Here is a 19371-nt window from a genome sequence, read left to right as displayed (position 1 = left end):
AAGGGTGGCGACCCCAAAAACTTAAACTTTAACTTTTTATAGAACCCCCTACATATTAAAGAAAATAAAACTGACTCCTCTAAGAAATGCAACCCTAAGATTAACATTTCAATGGACTAAGTTTTTTTTTCTGAAATATATTTTCATTAGAGCAGCTGTTTCGGGCTCTATCATATAGAGATTTGATAATTCCTTTTTTGATGTTTACATTGTGGTTGTAGTGGTAATTTAAATATCTGTTGTTGTGGGCTGGTTCTGTAGACTTTAGTTGCATATTCTGTATCTTCTTTTGTAATTAGCATATCCTGAACAGGAAGTGAAATATTTTTTTTATTGTTATTTATTGTTGATGTCCATCAGAAATGTATTCAATGCTTCTAGTCCCTGAGGCCAAATGGAGATCACATCATCTGCATATCTTCACCATACTGCAGGTTGTTTGTCTTGTTTGTGTACTGTGTTGTGTTTGAAATCATTCATAAATATATCATCTAACAGTGGAGATAAGGAAAAGCCCACTTCATCGCTAGTAGATTAACGACACACGTACATTTTTGTGCTCCTAGTAATTTTCAAGATTACGCTGTAAATAATAATAATTTTGCAAAGAAATTTTGCATACCAGTTCCATATACCAATAGTCATTAGTGGTTGTAAAAAATTTTGTGTAAAAAAGGTGCAATTACAGTGAACATAAACAACTGCGAGTACCATTTCACAATTTATTAATAATAAAACAAACTATACTAATTACATACCAGTAAAAAACCCGATCATGCCTTCTACCTCAGTTTGTTCTAACTGCTCCAAAAACATAGCAACAGCTGACCGTAAACTTCAGTGCGATGGTTGTAAGCGACAAATACATATCAAATGCACGGATCTTTCTTCCGACGATCGCGTTACTCGACAGAAAATTCGTGGGATAAGTATCCTATGGGGTGTATTCTGTAACATCTCCGTTAAATTTAAGAGGCCTCTAAAATTTAACTTTTAACGGTCCTCTAAAACTTTTCGGTTAGATTGTCATTCTGTAAACACATATTATAGAGGACCGCTAAAATAATATTATTTTAGAGGAATCCTCTAAAAGGTTTTGGAACAAATACGGCAACGTCGCACGTTGATCGTTTTGAACTACTTTTAACCTAGAAATTGACCGAAAACTGACTGTTAGAGGCCAAAAACCTTAAGAAGAAGAAGAAAATGACAGTTTCCTAGAAAATAATACTTATTATATTTAATTATTTTTTAGTAAAACTCATATTTTCCAATTAAACATTTTTATTTATAAAGTTATACATTAAAATATTGCTGAAAAAATGCATATCTTATTTTTTCTTCTCCCCTTCGACACTAATTTTGGTCAAATGGTCTATTTTCAATAACATTAAGGTCATCTTATTAATCTGCATCTGGTTATAAACCTTCTGAAACTTTACCTTTGTAATCATTTGGTACGTTTTGTAATGTTCCACAATAACTTTAAATAATTTTACCTGCATTAATAGGATTTAATTGCTTTGACAAACATCTTTGACTTCCAACACTTTTTCAATAACATTTCTTTCTAGGTACTTAGGTAGGTATTACCTACTTCCTTTGAAATGGTAATTGTAGTTATTTACTTTCAGGTCAATTATTTACTTTGTGTCTATGTTGTAATCTGAAATCAGCTCTACAAAAAGAAACAAACATTTGAATTTTGTTACTTATAGGTGTAGTGTGTCAATTGTAAAGTAAAAATGAGACTTACCTTTCATTATTATTTATTAAGTACTTCTTCACCAAATACATTATAAAAAGCCATTTTCCATTTTTAAATATTTATCTCCAGTATAATACAAGAATAACAAAGTACTATTCATACAAACATAACCCAACAAAAATAATCAAACCACATTTAACGGACTGCTAAAAATTTAGCGGGTACGTTTTGACATCCTCTAAAATATTTTTATTTAGAGGGAGTTTTAACGGTTTAGGTTATGATTTTAACGGATGTATGATTTACAGAATACCAAAATATTTTTAGCGGGCGCTAAAATTTTAGGGGCCACTAAAATTTAACGGAAGTGTTACAGAATACACCCCTATGTAATTCTTGCAGCTCAAATATCTCTAATTTTTCGGAAATAAAAGATCTTTTGCTGGACTTTAAAATGGAAATCCGTACGAAAATTAATGATTTTGAAAGTAAAATAACTGAGTTAAATAATAAGCTCAGCCAAATTGATTTGTTTAAGTCTACCGAATTCACGGATAATATTGCAAACGAAGCTGTAGATCGCATGACACGTGCGAAGAATATTCTAATCAGAGGCGTTCCAGAATCTTCCTCTGGGGATGCACAACGCAGAAAAGATGACGACGCAAATAAGATTAACCTTGTCTTGGAAACTATTGGTTGTCAGGAAAAGCAAATCACTTTCTACAGAGTCGGCAAAGCGAACCAACGCTTTCCCCGAATGATAAAGCTAGTAATGAGTTCGGAATACCACGTTAAAGATATTTTGAGAAATAAAGCAAAACTTTTGGAAAACAAAGCCACGGAAAAATTCTCAATAATTGACGATAAGACGCCCATCCAACAAACACGCTTAAAAGAACTCCGAAATGAACTAGAAATTCGCAAAAATAACGGTGAACATGACTTAACAATTAAATACATTAATGGCACTCCCAGAATCACGAAATTTCGTTCATAATTTTTCTACCGATAGATTTAATGATTGGCTATTTCTATATACGAATTTAGATTCACTTTCCGCAAAATTTGATGAATTTGTATGCACAGTGCAACTTCTTCAGCCACACATTATTTGTATTGCTGAATCCTGGCTTAAACCCTCAATTCCTGATTCTTCTGTTAACATCAATGGATATACAATTTATCGTAAAGACAGAGAAAATCGTGTCGGTGGTGGTGTATGCATTTATTTATCTAATATTATTAACACAACTTTCAAAATTAACATTAACCCATTAGATATTCCTGGAATAGATGCTATTCACGTGTCTATTACTAAAAATCCATTTTGCCTTAATTTAGTCTGTATATACCGTCCACCTTTTACAGTACTTGCACACGATAATATTATGTTTACTAAACTTGAAGAACTATCATCTCTCGATAATCTCATTATTACTGGAGATTTTAATTTTCCGGAGATCACCTGGCCAATAACTTCGTTATCTGACACCGAAAACTCTCATAATTTATTTAAAAGTTTTGTAGTAAATTCGAACTTAATACAGCTCATTACAGAACCTACCAGATTTAGAACTAATAACCAACCATCTACTTTAGATCTGGTGCTTATTAACGACGAACAGCTGATTTCATCTCTCGAAATCAGCTCTCCTATAGGAAAGTCAGATCATGCAGTTATAACGGCTCACATCCAATTCAATCAAATTCTACCCCGCAAAAATAATATTGTAACATACACCACAACAGATTTTTCTGAAGTCGACGCTGAATTCTCTCAAATCAACTGGAATTTGTTTTTTGCTGACTTAAACGACCCTTCATCAATGTGGACTGCATTTCTCGATACCGTCCACAATATAATTTCTAAAAATACTACCATCCGTAAGACTTATAAAAACAATCTTAAACCGTGGATTAATCAAACGGCAACAGAAAAAATTAATCACAAACGACATCTCTGGCGGAAATTTAAACAGACCGGGCTTTACAGCGATTTTCAAAACCACCGCAGATTTTCAAATAACTTACAAACATTTCTAAAAACTTTAAGACGTAATTTTGAAACAAGTGTTATTGAAAGCGGTAACATTAAAAAAGTTTACAAATATATAAGATCCTCATTGATATCTAAAGTGTCCATACCTTTACTACAAAAACCTAATCAGACTTTATGCTCTTCTGACACAGATTCTTCCGAAACCCTCTCCTTAGCATTTTCACAGGTTTTTTCTAAAGAATCGAATGATGGCAATCTACCTCCTATTAGGTGTAACCGTGTCGGCGCATCCTTAGAGCAAGTCGAATTTACAGTGGATCATGTCAAACAACATTTAATGAAACTTCGCACAGTCGCTTCACCTGGTTTAGATGGTTTAACACCAAAAATGTTAAAAAGATGCGCAGACACGCTTGCAATACCTTTAACGTTAATTATGCAGACTTCTTTTACCCAGAATTCCTTACCCCCTATTTGGAAATTAGCATCCGTCACCCCTATTTTTAAAAAAGGCAACAAACTCGATCCCAACAATCATCGTCCGATTAGCTTGCTGTCAGTAGTTGGTAAGGTCATGGAAGCCATTATTTCCGAGGAGATGACTAAATTCCTTCTCCAGGAACATGTCATTCCAACACAACAACATGGTTTTGTGTCTGGCCGCTCTACTCTAACCAATCTCCTACATTGTGTTAACGACTGGACGCTATCTCTTAACAGTTCGCAGCCGGTCGACGTTGTTTATCTAGACTTCTCTAAAGCCTTTGACCGTGTCCCTAAGCGCAGACTTCTACATAAGCTAGAACATTTCGGAGTTCGCGGTACTTTACTTCGTTGGATAGATGATTTCCTGACAGATCGACATTACAAAGTTAGAGTTGGCGAATCTTTCTCACAGGACAGGTTAGTGGAAAGTGGAGTGCCTCAGGGTTCTGTCCTCGGACCTCTGCTTTTTACGGTTTATACCAGCGATGTTCCTTATTATGTTTCCAGTAAAATATCGTTCTATGCTGATGACACAAAAATATATGCCAATCCTATGACAAACCAGTTAACCCTCCAAAGGGACTTGGACTCTATCTTTACTTGGTGTTCCCAATGGTTACTACCCTTAAACGCGGAAAAATGTGTAGTGCTTAGAATTGGTAAAAATAACCCACTTGTGCCGTATTTTGTTAACGGGCGACCATTAGATTCAGTGTTCTCGTATAACGACCTTGGTGTTATCGTAAACAGCAGTCTAACGTGGTCCGACCACATTACTTCTATTTGTAAACGTGCGAACTCCAGACTATATCTTATTCGGAGGTGTTTTGCGAGAGTTTCAATGCAGTCATTCTGTAAACTTTACACTATTTACGTAAGACCGATTCTTGAATACGCTGGTCCAACGTGGCATCCTGATTTGGTTCGAGACAAAACATTGTTGGAAAACGTCCAAAGAAAAGCAACTCGAATTCCATTGGGACTGAGAAGACCCTCCTATGCAGAGAGACTTAGTATGGCCAATCTAACTTCCTTCGAACTTCGTCGACAACGTGGAGACTTAATAACCACTTTTAAAATATTAAAATTCAGTTTCGGAAATCTCGACGAAATGTTTACTATAAACCAAGATGAACGCCTCAGAGGTCACCAGTTCAAACTTAAAAAAGAGAACTTTTCTACGAGATCAAGGCAGAACTTCCTACCAAATAGAGTGTTCGAGAGTTGGAATAACCTTAGTGATAACATTGTCACAGCCCCCTCTACTAACACGTTTAAAAACAGACTTGACCGTTTCTTATTATAGCTGAACTATTTTATTTTTTTTTATGTAAACAAAAATTATATCTTTTTTTTTGTTTTATATTGTATCTACTAGTAGGTTAGTTATGTAATTTCTTTGTTTTTGGGCATAATAGGGACTTGTCCCTCTGCCCTTGCTTATGTATAATAATAATAATAATAATAATAATAATTTAGTAACACAGTAAGCCTGTGGGAGTTTCTTGTCAGTTCTTCTATCAGGCGCGGCCCCCTGCGAATGGGGGATGCTTTCTGGGTATTCGTAGCGCCAATACCCAGAGAGTAGCAGGGATACTTGCCGTGGAACAAAAACTGACACCTGGCAGTAGGTATAAAATGCACACCCATGAGAATGGAGAATCATAATTTATGTTTAGGATCGCTGCCTGGGGATCGCCAGGGCACGTCTGGAGCCGGCGCTGGACGTGACAGCATGCGGGACGTCGGTGGCAGGGTGTTGAGGAGGCGGGCCCCTGTCATACAATCAGCTACAGCCCAACCACAACCACAACCACAAGCGAGCCAAACAACAACAAGAGCTCCACCCGCCGAAGGTGCTGCGCTGGATCATTAGCCGGCGCTCACTCAAGCGGGACGACCGAGGCAGCGCATGAAATGGACTGTGTCCATCAATGAGAACATTTTGCGCTTCTACTACAAGGTGACAAACCTCGGTCAAGAAACAATCGGCTACCGACAACAGCTGTATGCCGAATTTTGCAGGACGTACCCAGATATTCAAGTATCGGAGCAACGAGTATCAGACCAATACCGGGTAATTATAAGAAACAACCTTATCCCAGAGACTAGACGCAATATCATCAGAAGCGAAGTCGAACGGGAGATTCATAACGATGTTGTAATTGAAGATCAAGTCCCCAATGAAGTGCATGAGCAGATTCCTGAGCTTGCCATACAAGAAACTCAACCTGACAATACAGAGCAGGAAAACAACGAGCTACATGATAAACTAGTAAGCGAAATGGCACGTGCTGTACAAGAGTTTAATGGAACAAACCCACTTAGCAGACCACCGCTACCACGAATAAACTCTTGTAAGAGACTAGGTGTGCTGTTACAAATTGTGAACACTGAAGTCCTACCCAATTATGTCGTAGAAGCCCACACATTAGAGTATCTGCACATGCTAATCTACTGTGCAGCAACAGCAATTGCTAATGTAATGGGCATTAAGATCAGAACACGACGCGGTTCTAATAACGGAAGGACTGGTAACAGAATTGCACCCTGGGAAAAAAGACTGCTCGGAAAGATTGAATTGCTGCGTAGGGATATTGGTCGAGTCACAGAATATATACGAGGTGTAAGAAGTACAAGAGTCATCAGGAGAGCTGAAGAAATAATACGGAATACTGCAAGACACTCAAGATACGATCCAGAAAACAACACAGCCCAACAGTGCCTGGATACGTTAAAACAAAGACTCTCAGTTTATTCAGGACGACTAAGAAGGTACAAAGTGAGTAACAACCGAAAATCCGACAATGCCCTTTTTGAGACTGCTGAGAAGGCGTTCTATCGAAAACTCAATTCCACCGTAGAAAATCTCGATAAGTCTTATCCAAGCCAAGAAGAAATTCATGAGTTTTGGGGAAATCAACTTTCCACACCAGCTGCTCTTAACAACAATGCTGGATGAATAGAAGATACGGCACAGAACTGCCAACACTACACTACTACTCTCTACGAACCCTTCACCACTGAAGAAGTCTCAAATATCATCAAAGAGCTTCATAACTGGAAATCTCCTGGACCAGACGGAGTTCAAAACTTTTGGCTCAAGAAGTTTTGGAGTGCTCATGAATGCTTATCAACACTAATTAATTATGTTATTTCTAATCCGCAGGATATACCATCATTCCTAACTCAGGGAACCACTTATTTAATACCGAAGGATCAAAATAACACCCAAGATCCAGCAAAATACCGCCCAATTACTTGTCTTCCAACTTTGTATAAATTGGTCACATCCTGTGTAGCCCGGCGTATCTACCAACACTGTGCGCTGAACAATATCATAGAGCCTCAACAGAAAGGATGCGCTAAGGGTTCCATGGGCTGCAAAGAACAACTTATCATCGACTCAGTCATTTCTAATCAAGCATATTCCAAAAAGAGGAACCTATTTACTGCTTTTATTGATTACAAGAAGGCCTTTGATTCAGTGCCGCATGAATGGCTTATAGATATATTGAGAATATATAAAGTCGATGATAATATAGTGACCTTTTTACAACATATAATGACAGAGTGGAAAACTAGAATTCACCTTCAAATACCTGGTGAAAGTAACATCGAAACTGAAAATATCGCAATCAGCCGGGGCCTGTTTCAAGGAGATTCGTTGAGTCCTCTGTGGTTCTGTCTAGCTATGAACCCACTATCTCAGCTATTGAACTCCACAGATGCAGGTTTTAGCATCAAAAATAACAACAATGTGGTGGCGAAGCTTAATCATTTATTGTACATGGATGATTTGAAATTAATGGCTTCCACTCGAAACCAACTCGACGAGATGCTAAAAACTGTAGAAACTTTTTCTAATGATATTAGTATGCACTTCGGACTAGACAAGTGCCGTATTTTAAATATAGTCAGAGGAAAAGTACAGCCCGGAGGATTCGATATGCAAAATGGCCAGAACATCGAGGCCATGGGTGAAAACGATATGTACAAATATCTTGGAGTAAAGCAAGCGCGGAAAATTGACCATAAACAAATGAAAACAGAGATAACTACTGAGTTTATACGAAGGGTAAAACAGCTGCTTCGCTCACACCTTAACAGTAGAAATTTGTTTAAGGCACTAAACACCTACGCATGTTCCGCGCTTAGCTACTCATTTGGTATTGTTAAGTGGACAAAAACAGATATAGAAGCTCTTCAGCGAAAAGTGCGAACACACCTCACAAAGGCACAAAAACACCATCCTAAAAGTGCAGTAGAAAGAACGACATTACCCCGGTATTTAGGAGGAAGAGGACTTATGGATATAGGTGAGCAATTAGATAAACAAATTGCTAATTTAAGAACTTATTTTCAGATGCAGGCTGAAACATCTACTCTACATCGCGCTATCTGCGCAGTAGATGACACAACACCGATCAAACTGAGGGAACCAGAAATGCGCATAAACCACCTTACTAAGGACGAAAAAGTGCGCGCCTGGATGGGTAAACCTCTGCACGGGCGACATCCCAATGAGGTCAGCCAAGACTATGTCGACAATATAGCGTCGAACTACTGGTTGACATCAGGAAAGATGTTCCCTGAAACGGAGGGTTCATTACTGGCCATTCAGGATCAGGTTATACCAACCAGAAATTACCTGAAATATATCATCAAAGACCCTCAGGTTCAAAACGACAGATGCCGATATGGATGTCAGGCCCAAGAAATCATCCAACATCTTACAGGGGGCTGCCAGGCATTTGCTGCAACTGAATACAAGGAACGGCATGATGCAGTAGCAAAAATCCTTCATCAAGAGATAGCTATCAAGCTGGGACTTCTCCAAACAGACCATCTCCCGTATTATCAATACGTCCCTGAGAGTATGCTTGAGGATGGCAACTACAAGCGATACTGGGACCGCACTGTGCTCACAGACCAAACAGTGGCACATAATAGACCAGATCTCGTACTAGTTAATAAATTAACAAGACAAACAACACTAATTGATGTGGCGATACCTAACAACAATAATCTACGTAGTAAATTTACTGAAAAGATCGCCAAATACAGAGATCTAGAAATTCAAATACGAAGGCAATGGAGAATGCAAAGTACCCAGACGATACCGATTATTATTTCTACTACTGGAGTCATTCCGAAGACCCTCCTCGAAAGCATAAAAAAGCTGGGTCTGAATGAACATCTTTATAAGACCATGCAGAAAGCTGTACTACTCGCGACGGCCAGATGCGTACGAAAATTTCTGGGAGATACACCTGCATTCCAAGTCACCTAGGGCTCGATAACACGGAAAGAGTCCCACCAGAGCTCAATCCTTTTGATACCGTAGGTATCTGGGATGAGTCAATTTTCCCCTTAGAGGGAGTGTGAGCCGTATGGCTAAATCTGAATAATAATAACCTGTGGGAGTTTTTTGTCAGTTCTTCTATCAGGCGCGGCCCCCTGCGAATGGGGATGCTTTCTGGGTATTCGTAGCGCCAATACCCAGAGAGTAGCAGGGATACTTGCCGTGGAACAAAAACTGACACCTGGCAGTAGGTATAAAATGCACACCCATTAATATGGAGAATATTGATTTATGTTTAGGATCGCTGCCTGGGGATCGCCAGGGCACGTCTGGAGCCGGCGCTGGACGTGACAGCATGCGGGACGTCGGTGGCAGGGTGTTGAGGAGGCGGGCCCCTGTCATACAATCAGTTACAGCCCAACAACAACAACAACCACAAGCGAGCCAAACAACAGCAAGAGCTCCACCCGCTGAAGGTGCTGCGCTGGAACATCAGCCGGCGCTCACTCAAGCGGGACGACCGAGGCAGCGCATGAAATGGACTGTGTCCATTAACGAAAGCATTTTGCGCTTCTATTATAAGGTGACAAACCTCGGTCAAGAAACGATCGGCTATAGACAACAGCTGTATGCCGAATTTTGCAGGGAGTACCCAGATATTCAAGTATCGGAGCAAAGAGTATCAGATCAATACCGGGTAATCATAAGAAACAACCTTATCCCAGAAGCTAGACGCAATACGATCAAAAGCGAAGTCGAACGGGAGATTAACAACCAAGGGCTAGTTTTAGATCAAGTCCTAAATGAAATCCTTGATGAGCAGATTCCTGAGATTCCCATACCAGAAACTCAACCTGACAATACACAACAGGAAAACAACGAGTTGCGCGATAGTCTAGCAAACGAAATGGCTCGTGCCGTACAAGAGTTTAATGGAACAAATCCACTTAGCAGACCACCGCTACCACGAATAAACTCTTGTAAGAAACTAGGTGAGCTGTTACAAATTGTGAACACTTAAGTCCAACCCAATTATGTCGTAGAAGCCCACACATTGGAATATCTGCATATGCTAATCTACTGTGCAGCAACAGCAATTGCTAATGTAATGGGCGTTAAGATCAGAACACGACGGAGTACTAATAACGGAAGGACTGGTAACAGAATTGCACCCTGGGAAAAAAGACTTCTCGGAAAAATTGAATTACTGCGTAGGGATATTGGTCAAGTCACAGAATATGTAAGAGGTGTAACAAGTAGAAAAGTCATTAAGAGAGCTGAAGAAATAATGCGGAGCACTGCAAGACACTCGAGATACGATCCAGAAAATAACACAGCCCAACAGTGTCTGGATACATTAAAACAAAAACTCTCCGTCTATTCAGGACGATTAAGAAGGTATAAAGTTAGTAACAACCGAAAATGTGACAATGCACTTTTTGAGAACTCTGAGAAGGCGTTCTACCGAAAACTGAACTCCACCGTAGAAACTGTAGACAAGTCTTACCCAAGCCAGGAAGAGATTCATGAGTTTTGGGGAAATCAACTTTCCACACCAGCTGCTCTTAACAACAATGCTGGCTGGATAGAAGATACGACGCACAACTGTCACCACTACGTCACAGCTAACTACGAACCATTCACTACTGAAGAGGTCTCAAATATCATCAAAGAGCTTCATAACTGGAAATCTCCTGGACCAGACGGAGTCCAGAACTTCTGGCTTAAGAAGTTTTGGAGCATTCATGATTGCTTATCAACATTAATTAATCATGTTATTTCTAACCCGCAGGAAATACCATCATTTCTAACTCAGGGAACCACTTATTTAATACCGAAGGATCAAAATAACACCCAAGATCCAGCCAAGTACCGCCCAATTACTTGTCTTCCAACTTTGTATAAATTGGTCACATCCTGTATAACCCGGCGTATCTACCAACACTGTGCTCTAAACAATATCATAGAGCCTCAACAGAAAGGATGCGCTAAGGGTTCTATGGGTTGTAAAGAACAACTTATCATCGACTCAGTCATTTCTAACCAGGCATTCACCAAAAAAAGGAACCTCTTTACTGCCTTTATTGACTACAAAAAGGCCTTTGATTCAGTGCCGCATGAATGGCTTATAGATATATTAAGAATGTACAAAGTCGATGATAACATAGTGACTTTTTTAAGGCATATAATGACAAGTTGGAAAACTAAAATTCACCTCCACATACCTGGTGAAAACAATATCGAAACGGAAAATATCGCAATCAACCGGGACCTGTTTCAGGGAGACTCGCTGAGTCCATTGTGGTTCTGTTTGGCTATGAACCCTCTATCACAGCTATTAAACTCCACTGACTCGGGTTTTAGCATTAAAAACAACAATACTGTACTAGCGAAGCTTAATCATCTGTTGTATATGGATGATTTGAAATTAATGGCTTCTACTCGAGACAATCTAGAGCAGATGCTAAAAACAGTAGAAACATTCTCTAATGATATTAATATGCAGTTCGGCCTAGACAAGTGCCGTGTTTTGAATATAGTCAGAGGAAAGGTACAGCCCGGTGGATTCGATATGCAAAATGGCCAGAACATCGAGGCCGTGGGTGAAAACGATATATACAAATATCTTGGAGTAAAGCAGGCCCGGAAAATTGACCATAAGCAAATGAAAACTGAAATAACTACTGAGTTTATACGAAGGATAAAACAGCTGCTTCGTTCACAGCTTAACAGTAAAAATTTGTTTAAGGCACTAAACACCTACGCTTGTTCCGCACTTAGCTATTCATTTGGTATTGTTAAGTGGACAAAAACAGATATAGAAAATCTTCAGCGAAAAGTACGAACACACCTCACAAAGGCACAAAAACACCATCCTAAAAGTGCAGTAGAAAGAACAACATTACCATGGAATATGGGAGGAAGAGGACTTATGGATATAGGTGAGCAATTAGATAAACAAATTGCTAATTTAAGAACTTATTTTCAGATGCAAGCTGAGACATCTACTCTACATCAAGCTATTTGCGCAGTAGATGACACAACACCGATCAAACTGAGGGAACCAGAAATGCGCATAAACCACCTCACTAAAGACGAAAAACTGCGCACCTGGATGGGTAAACCTCTGCACGGGCGACATCCCAATGAGGTCAGCCAAGACTATGTCGACAATACAGCGTCGAACTATTGGTTGACATCAGGAAAGATGTTCCCTGAAACGGAGGGTTCATTACTGGCTATTCAGGATCAGGTTATACCAACCAGAAATTACCTGAAATATATCATCAAAGACCCTCAGGTTCAAAACGACAGATGCCGATATGGATGTCAAGCCCAAGAAACCATCCAACATCTTACAGGGGGCTGCCAGGCATTTGCTGCAACTGAATACAAGGAACGGCATGACGCAGTGGGAAAAATCCTTCATCAAGAGATAGCTATCAAGCTGGGACTTCTCCAAACGGATCATCTCCCGTATTATCAATACGTCCCTGAGAGTATGCTTGAGGATGGCAACTACAAGCTATACTGGGACCGCACTGTTCTCACAGACCAAACAGTGGCACATAATAGACCAGATCTCGTACTAGTTAATAAATTAACAAGACAAACAACACTAATTGATTTTTGCGATACCTAACAACAATAATCTACGTAGTAAATTTACTGAAAAGATCGCCAAGTACAGAGATCTAGAAATTCAAATACGAAGGCAATGGAGAATGCAAAGTACCCAGACGATACCGATTATTATGTCTACTACTGGAGTCATTCCGAAGACCCTCCTCGAAAGCATAAAAAAGCTGGGTCTGAATGAACATCTTTATAAGACCATGCAGAAAACTGTACTACTCGCGACGGCCAGATGCGTACGAAAATTTCTGGGAGATACACCTGCATTCCAAGTCACCTAGGGCTCGATAACACGGAAAGAGTCCCACCAGAGCTCAATCCTTTTGATACCGTAGGTATCTGGGATGAGTCAATTTTCCCCTTAGAGGGAGTGTGAGCCGTATGGCTAAATCTGGATAATAATAATATTTATCCTAAATATTTAATCCTAAATTTTGTTTACGGACGTAATTTTCTAGTTGAAAATAAGTGTTATCTGTGCAAAGTGGTTGTAGCTCCATGATAGCTGATATCTTCAGTTTGGTTGCGTTGTTAATATCCTTTCTAGTTTGCTCTTACTATTTTTCAAGTTTTTTCTAGTGGTACATTGATGAAAAGACTGATAATGTCAAAATTGACTATCATATTATTGGAATCGTATTCTATTTCTGCTAGTTTTTGGAAGAACAGCTGGATGATGTTAGTTTTTAATAAATAAGATGTTGTGTTATGTGCAAGAGGCTATATTATGTTCAGAAGGAAATAAACAAAGTATTAAAAACAAAATCGGAGAGAAAAATAGTCAAATACATTAGCCTACATTTTAACGATGTACCAACGGCTCAGGTTTTAACGATGCATGTACGAGTACATGATATGACTTAGACAAATACAATATTTGTGATAAGTCAGTAACTGTGAAACAATAACACTTGTGTTTTATTTCTGCCATTACTTACTTCTCTCCATAACCACAAAGATTCATAGAACAGATAGAGTAAAAGCTTTGTAAGCCGATAAAAGTTACAATAAATATTAAAGTATACGTATAACGGCATATAACCCGTAGCTGCGAATATGCGAATCTTTTATACCTGAAGGTCGAATTTTTGTATCAGAGAGAGCTATAAAACGAATTAATTTTGTAACTTGTGCGTATATGTGTTGTCATTGACCTTGCACTGGATGGCACTGTTGCTGATGGCAGGGAACAAGTTTTTCATTTCATGAGATGAAAAAGGAACATGAGCGGCGACTTTCAAAACATCAGCAGGATCACGGAATCATCAGTTTGGAGAATTTATAAGAATAAATGAACTACTTATGTACATATTTATATCTTTAAACTATGTATTCTCTAAAATGTTCTCCTATGATCTTAGTTAAACGCAACCAAAACATATATTCAAATATGTTATGTGTCTTTGTTTTACAGAAAATATTTGCTCCGTAGTTGTTTTTGAAGCCAGTTGATATTCCCTAATATGTACTTCGTTTGAACTTATTGATAGCACAATTTGTATGGCACACCTGAAAATCCCCAACGCAATGCCATAAACCAGTGACGAATAATTTCAAAATTAATTGGAATTTTTGCATCAAATGTTGCAAAAAGTCTGTTCTGCTATTTTCCTGGATGTAGCTCAAGCATTTGATAGGGTATGGCATGAACAATTACATCGAAAAATGAGATCTATTTTACCCAAGCACTATTGTGACATAATAAAATGATATCTATGTGACACATATTTAAGGGTTAAACAAGATAGAAATTGGTCTTAGTTCTTAAGACCAATAAAAGCCGGAGTACTACAAGGAAGTGACTTGGGACCGATATTGTACTTGCTCTACATTGTTGACCTATCGACAAGTAACAGAACAACGTCTCCAACTTTTTCTGATGATACTGCTGTACTAGCCTCTCATCATGATCCAATCACAGCATCCAGAACCCTTCAAAAAGACCTCAATAATATCCAAAGATGGCTTAAAAGGACATGTAATGAATATAAGAAATAATGATATAAGAAAAGGCGAATGAGAGTAAATCCACCCATGTAGCATTCACCATGAAAAAACAAATGTCCATCTGTAACTCTGAATGAAACACAACTCCCACAAACCTATACTGTCAAGTACCTAGGAATTCACCTTGATAGGAGATTAACTTGGCAAAAGCACATTTTTACAAAAAGAAAACAACTAGGAATAATATTCGAGAAATGTACTGGATCATCGGTCGTAAATCTCAACTGTGTCTTGAAAACAAACTGCTGGTATATAAAGCTATATTAAAACCAGTGTGGACCTATGATATCCAACTTGGGGGAACAGCCAGTCAAACAAACCTAGAAATACTGCAGAGATTCCAGAACAAAGTCCTTAGAACAATGCTGAAGGCCCTTTGGTACGTGCCAAACTATGTGATAGAGCAACACCTCAATGTGCCATCTATAAAAACAGTAATAACAGAATATTACAAAAAATATTAGTTAAACGAGTTAGCCATCAACCTCACTGATGACCAGAATGATGTACGACTCCTGAAGAGATTCAAAGTAGTGGACCTAGCAAGAATATTCGAATAATCTGTGATAACTAAACTTATTTTAACTTGTTTTAATTTAATTTAAGTAGAGAGGGTGATTCGTCAATGGTGTGGCTGCACAGTAGAAGAACTATTTCGCGCAGCAGCCGATAGAGAGAGGTTTCAGGAAATTGTAAACATGATGACGGCCAACGTCTGAATACAGACACGGAACCAAAGAAGAAGAAGACGAAGAAGGGACAGATTGTAAATATTACAACATTAATAAAAATGATCTTAGTTAAATGCAACCAAAACGTATATTCAAATATGTTATGCGTGTTTGTTTTACAGAAAATATTTGATCCGTAGGTGTTTTTGAAGCCAGTTGATATTACCTATATACTTCGTTTGAATTTGTTGATAGCACAATTTGTATGGCACACCTGAAAATCCGCAACGCAATGCCATAAACCAGTGACGAATAATTTCAAAATTAATTGGAATTTTTTGATAGGGTATGGCATGAAAAATTACATCGAAAAATGAGATGTACTTTAACCAAGCACTATTGTGAGATAATAAAATGATATCTATCTGACATATATTTCAGGAATAAACAAGATAGTGTTTATTCTAGCATCAACGAAATTAAAACGGGAGCTCCGCAGGGTAGTGTGGGGGCCGGTTCTCTATTTTCTATTCACAACTGATATATCAGAGTTAGATGACAACACTATAGCCACTTTCACTGATGACACTACAATTCTGGCAGTTGATAAAGTTAATACAGATTAAACCGTAAGTCTATAAAATGCAGTCAATAAAGTAGATAACTGGACCAGGAGGTGGAAAATTTCCCTAAATGAAGGTAGATCGGTTCATATAGAATTAACTAACAAATATGAGGAACAGAAACCTGTAAATATATAAACGGATATGAAATTTCATATGCTAATACAGCTAAATATCTAGGTCTAACCGTAGGTTTAACAAAAAGATGTATTTGCTTCTGAAAAGACACTCAGCCTTGTCAATACATAAAAAGCTTTTACTCTACAAGCAGATTCTAAAACCTAAGTGGACGTATGGCATCCAACCGTGGGGTTGTACCAAAAAAACTAATATTAAAATAATCCAGACATTCCAAAATAAAGTACATATTTAGGTGCATTGTTATTGCACCATGGTACATCCGCAACCAAGATATCCACAGAGACCTAGGGATGGGGTATGTTGATGAAGAAATACAAAAAAATCGCCTGCATGCGCGAAGAAGCCTGAAAAACCCTTTCAGTCTTAAATTTTTTTTTCAAAGGTAAATTTATTCTGTTGATATTTTCTTCAATTAGACACCTAATTAAACTGAAAAAAATTTTTATGAAATTTTTGGCTCCTCACTTTTTATTTTACAAATTGGTGGCAAGTGCTACCAAGAGGTTATTACTGCACAAAAAAAAGTATAATGTAATATTTTATTACGCAAAAAGATGTATAAGAATATATTGTTTTATTGGCGTCTTGCATGATAATTTTTAAAAGAATTTCTGTATTTTATATTATTTCTGATTCACCACAAAAATTAAAGTCCTTCATGCCCAAAACATTTGGCTTTCTCTAATATACTGTTTTAGAGAAAATTGTCCCTTAAATGGTATAATTGTCTTACCTATGCAGTTATTTTCTTTAAGCATTAATCATTAGCAACGTTTTTCAAAGCTTGTCATTATTGTCCTTGCTTTCCAAAGCTTATCGTTGGTATTCTTGTCGCTTTTCAGGCTTTCACAACACCAATACGTCGAGGCCATTCAGCTTCTAGATGACTCTAGCCAAAAAAAGAAGACTCAAGTGGATGAGTTAGTGTAGTGCACAAGAAAAAAGTGCTTTTAAAATTATAACATGCTAAGAATACACCACTGGGTGATTAAATTAGATAGTAACTTGGGATCTATAAAACAGTTACTGATTGGTCTTAGACTAGATTGATCAAATAAAGAACATAAAAAATGTTGCAATAATTTGACTAAAACAATAACGTGTTCAAGTACAAACATTTTGATTATGAAGCACCCAGGTTTTTTAGGGAGATAACTAATATAATAGGGAGATACTCAGATGGACAGGGCATGTGATACGCAGTAACGACAATCGCCTTATAAACAATGTCAGAGAAGGTCTAGAAATCAAGGGACAGAAGATATCCTAGATATAACAGAAAATGGTACATTTGTAAATTTGCACGTAAAAAGTCTTTATTAACCTGAAGTCACAAGTCTACCCATAAAAGCATAAAACCCATACAAGCATAAAACCATAAAACCAAAGCAGACATTCATCATCATCATTATCCTCCTCCTCCTGCCCTTTGCGTCCACTGCTGGACATAAGCCTCCCTCAGTTTTGTCCATTGTGCTCTATTTTGAGCACTTTGCAAGCAAAGTCCTGATGGAAAAACCCAAAACGAAATAGATTTTATTATCACTGACAAAAAAGACACAGTTAAAGACATTACGGTTCTAAACAGATTTGTTACCAGTAGCGACCATAGAATGGTACGAGGTAAAATAGAAATAAGCTTAAAGAAGGAGAGGTATTATAAGACGATTAAAAAGAAGAACAAATCAAAACCACGGATGAAACCATCAGATGTAGATAGTTTTCAGCAATGTATTTCAGACATACTTAGCAGTCCTGAAGCAGAAAGTAATATAAACGACTTAAATAATAAATTAAAAAATGCCTTAGTGGAAAGTCAAAACAAATTCTGTCCTAAAACTCAAAAAGAAGAGAATATCAGCCAAAATACCAGGAAAATAATGCAGGAAATAAGAGAAATGAGAAGCGACACGGAAACTAAAGCTAACGAACTACAAAAACTAAATAAAGAAATATCCAAAGCTATTAGACAAGACACTCGAAAATACAACCAAGAACAAATCGAACATACCACTGAGAACAATAGAAGTATGAAAGTATTGAGAAGAAGACTAAGAACGGGGACAAGGCAGATAATAAAGATTAAAGATAGAAATGGTCATCTTATAACAGAGGGGAAACCCTTAAAATAGTTGAAGACTTCTACAAATTGCTGTACACAAGCCAACACAAATTAAATAGCAAAGAAGATCAAGTACCAGAAATATTAACAAGGAAAAAGGGCATTGTCAACCAAGGATAAGAACTGCTACCGGAAATCACAATAGACGAAATAAAACTAGCCCTAAGAAAAGCTAAGAATAACAAATCTCCAGGCGAGGATTGTGTAGTTACTGATGCAATCAAAATCGGAGGCACTTGTCTTCTTATGAAAATAAAAAACCTTTTTAACATGTGCCTTTTAGATAGTAATATACCCGACAAATGACACAATGCTGAAGTAATTCTATTGTACAAAAAAGGAGATCCCATGAATTAGAAAATTACAGACCTATAAGCCTTCTTAGTCACTTATACAAACTCCTTACAAGAATAGTAATACCTTGAGAAAAAAGTTGATTTCTACCAGCCAATGGAGCAAACGGGATTGCGTACCGGATTTGGGGTAAATGATCACCTACAGAGCATTAAAACGGTAATAGAAAAGACTATCGAATACAATCGACCACTAGTTTTGGCTTTTGTAGATTTCCATAAAGCCTTTGACACGGTAGAATTTGACAAAATTCTGGAAGCACTACAAGCATGCCGCATTGACTACCGATACATAAGGTTAATTTACAATACATACA

At 37.8% G+C, this 19371-nt stretch overlaps 1 long non-coding RNA gene across 1 annotated transcript; it reads right to left on the bottom strand.

Annotated features, from left to right (window-relative positions):
- Window positions 1-1266: 1266 nt before the first annotated feature.
- On the bottom strand, window positions 1267-2100 carry LOC126879513 (uncharacterized). The gene is made up of 2 exons (XR_007696095.1): window positions 1757-2100; window positions 1267-1678 (listed from the first exon to the last, which is right to left on the bottom strand). It is a non-coding gene; the product is annotated as an uncharacterized LOC126879513 (long non-coding RNA).
- Window positions 2101-19371: the final 17271 nt, after the last annotated feature.

This window comes from Diabrotica virgifera, chromosome 2 (genome assembly GCF_917563875.1).
Source record: "Diabrotica virgifera virgifera chromosome 2, PGI_DIABVI_V3a".
Classification (NCBI taxonomy): Eukaryota; Metazoa; Arthropoda; class Insecta; order Coleoptera; family Chrysomelidae; genus Diabrotica; species Diabrotica virgifera.
This window is presented reverse-complemented; position numbering and strand designations above follow the sequence as displayed.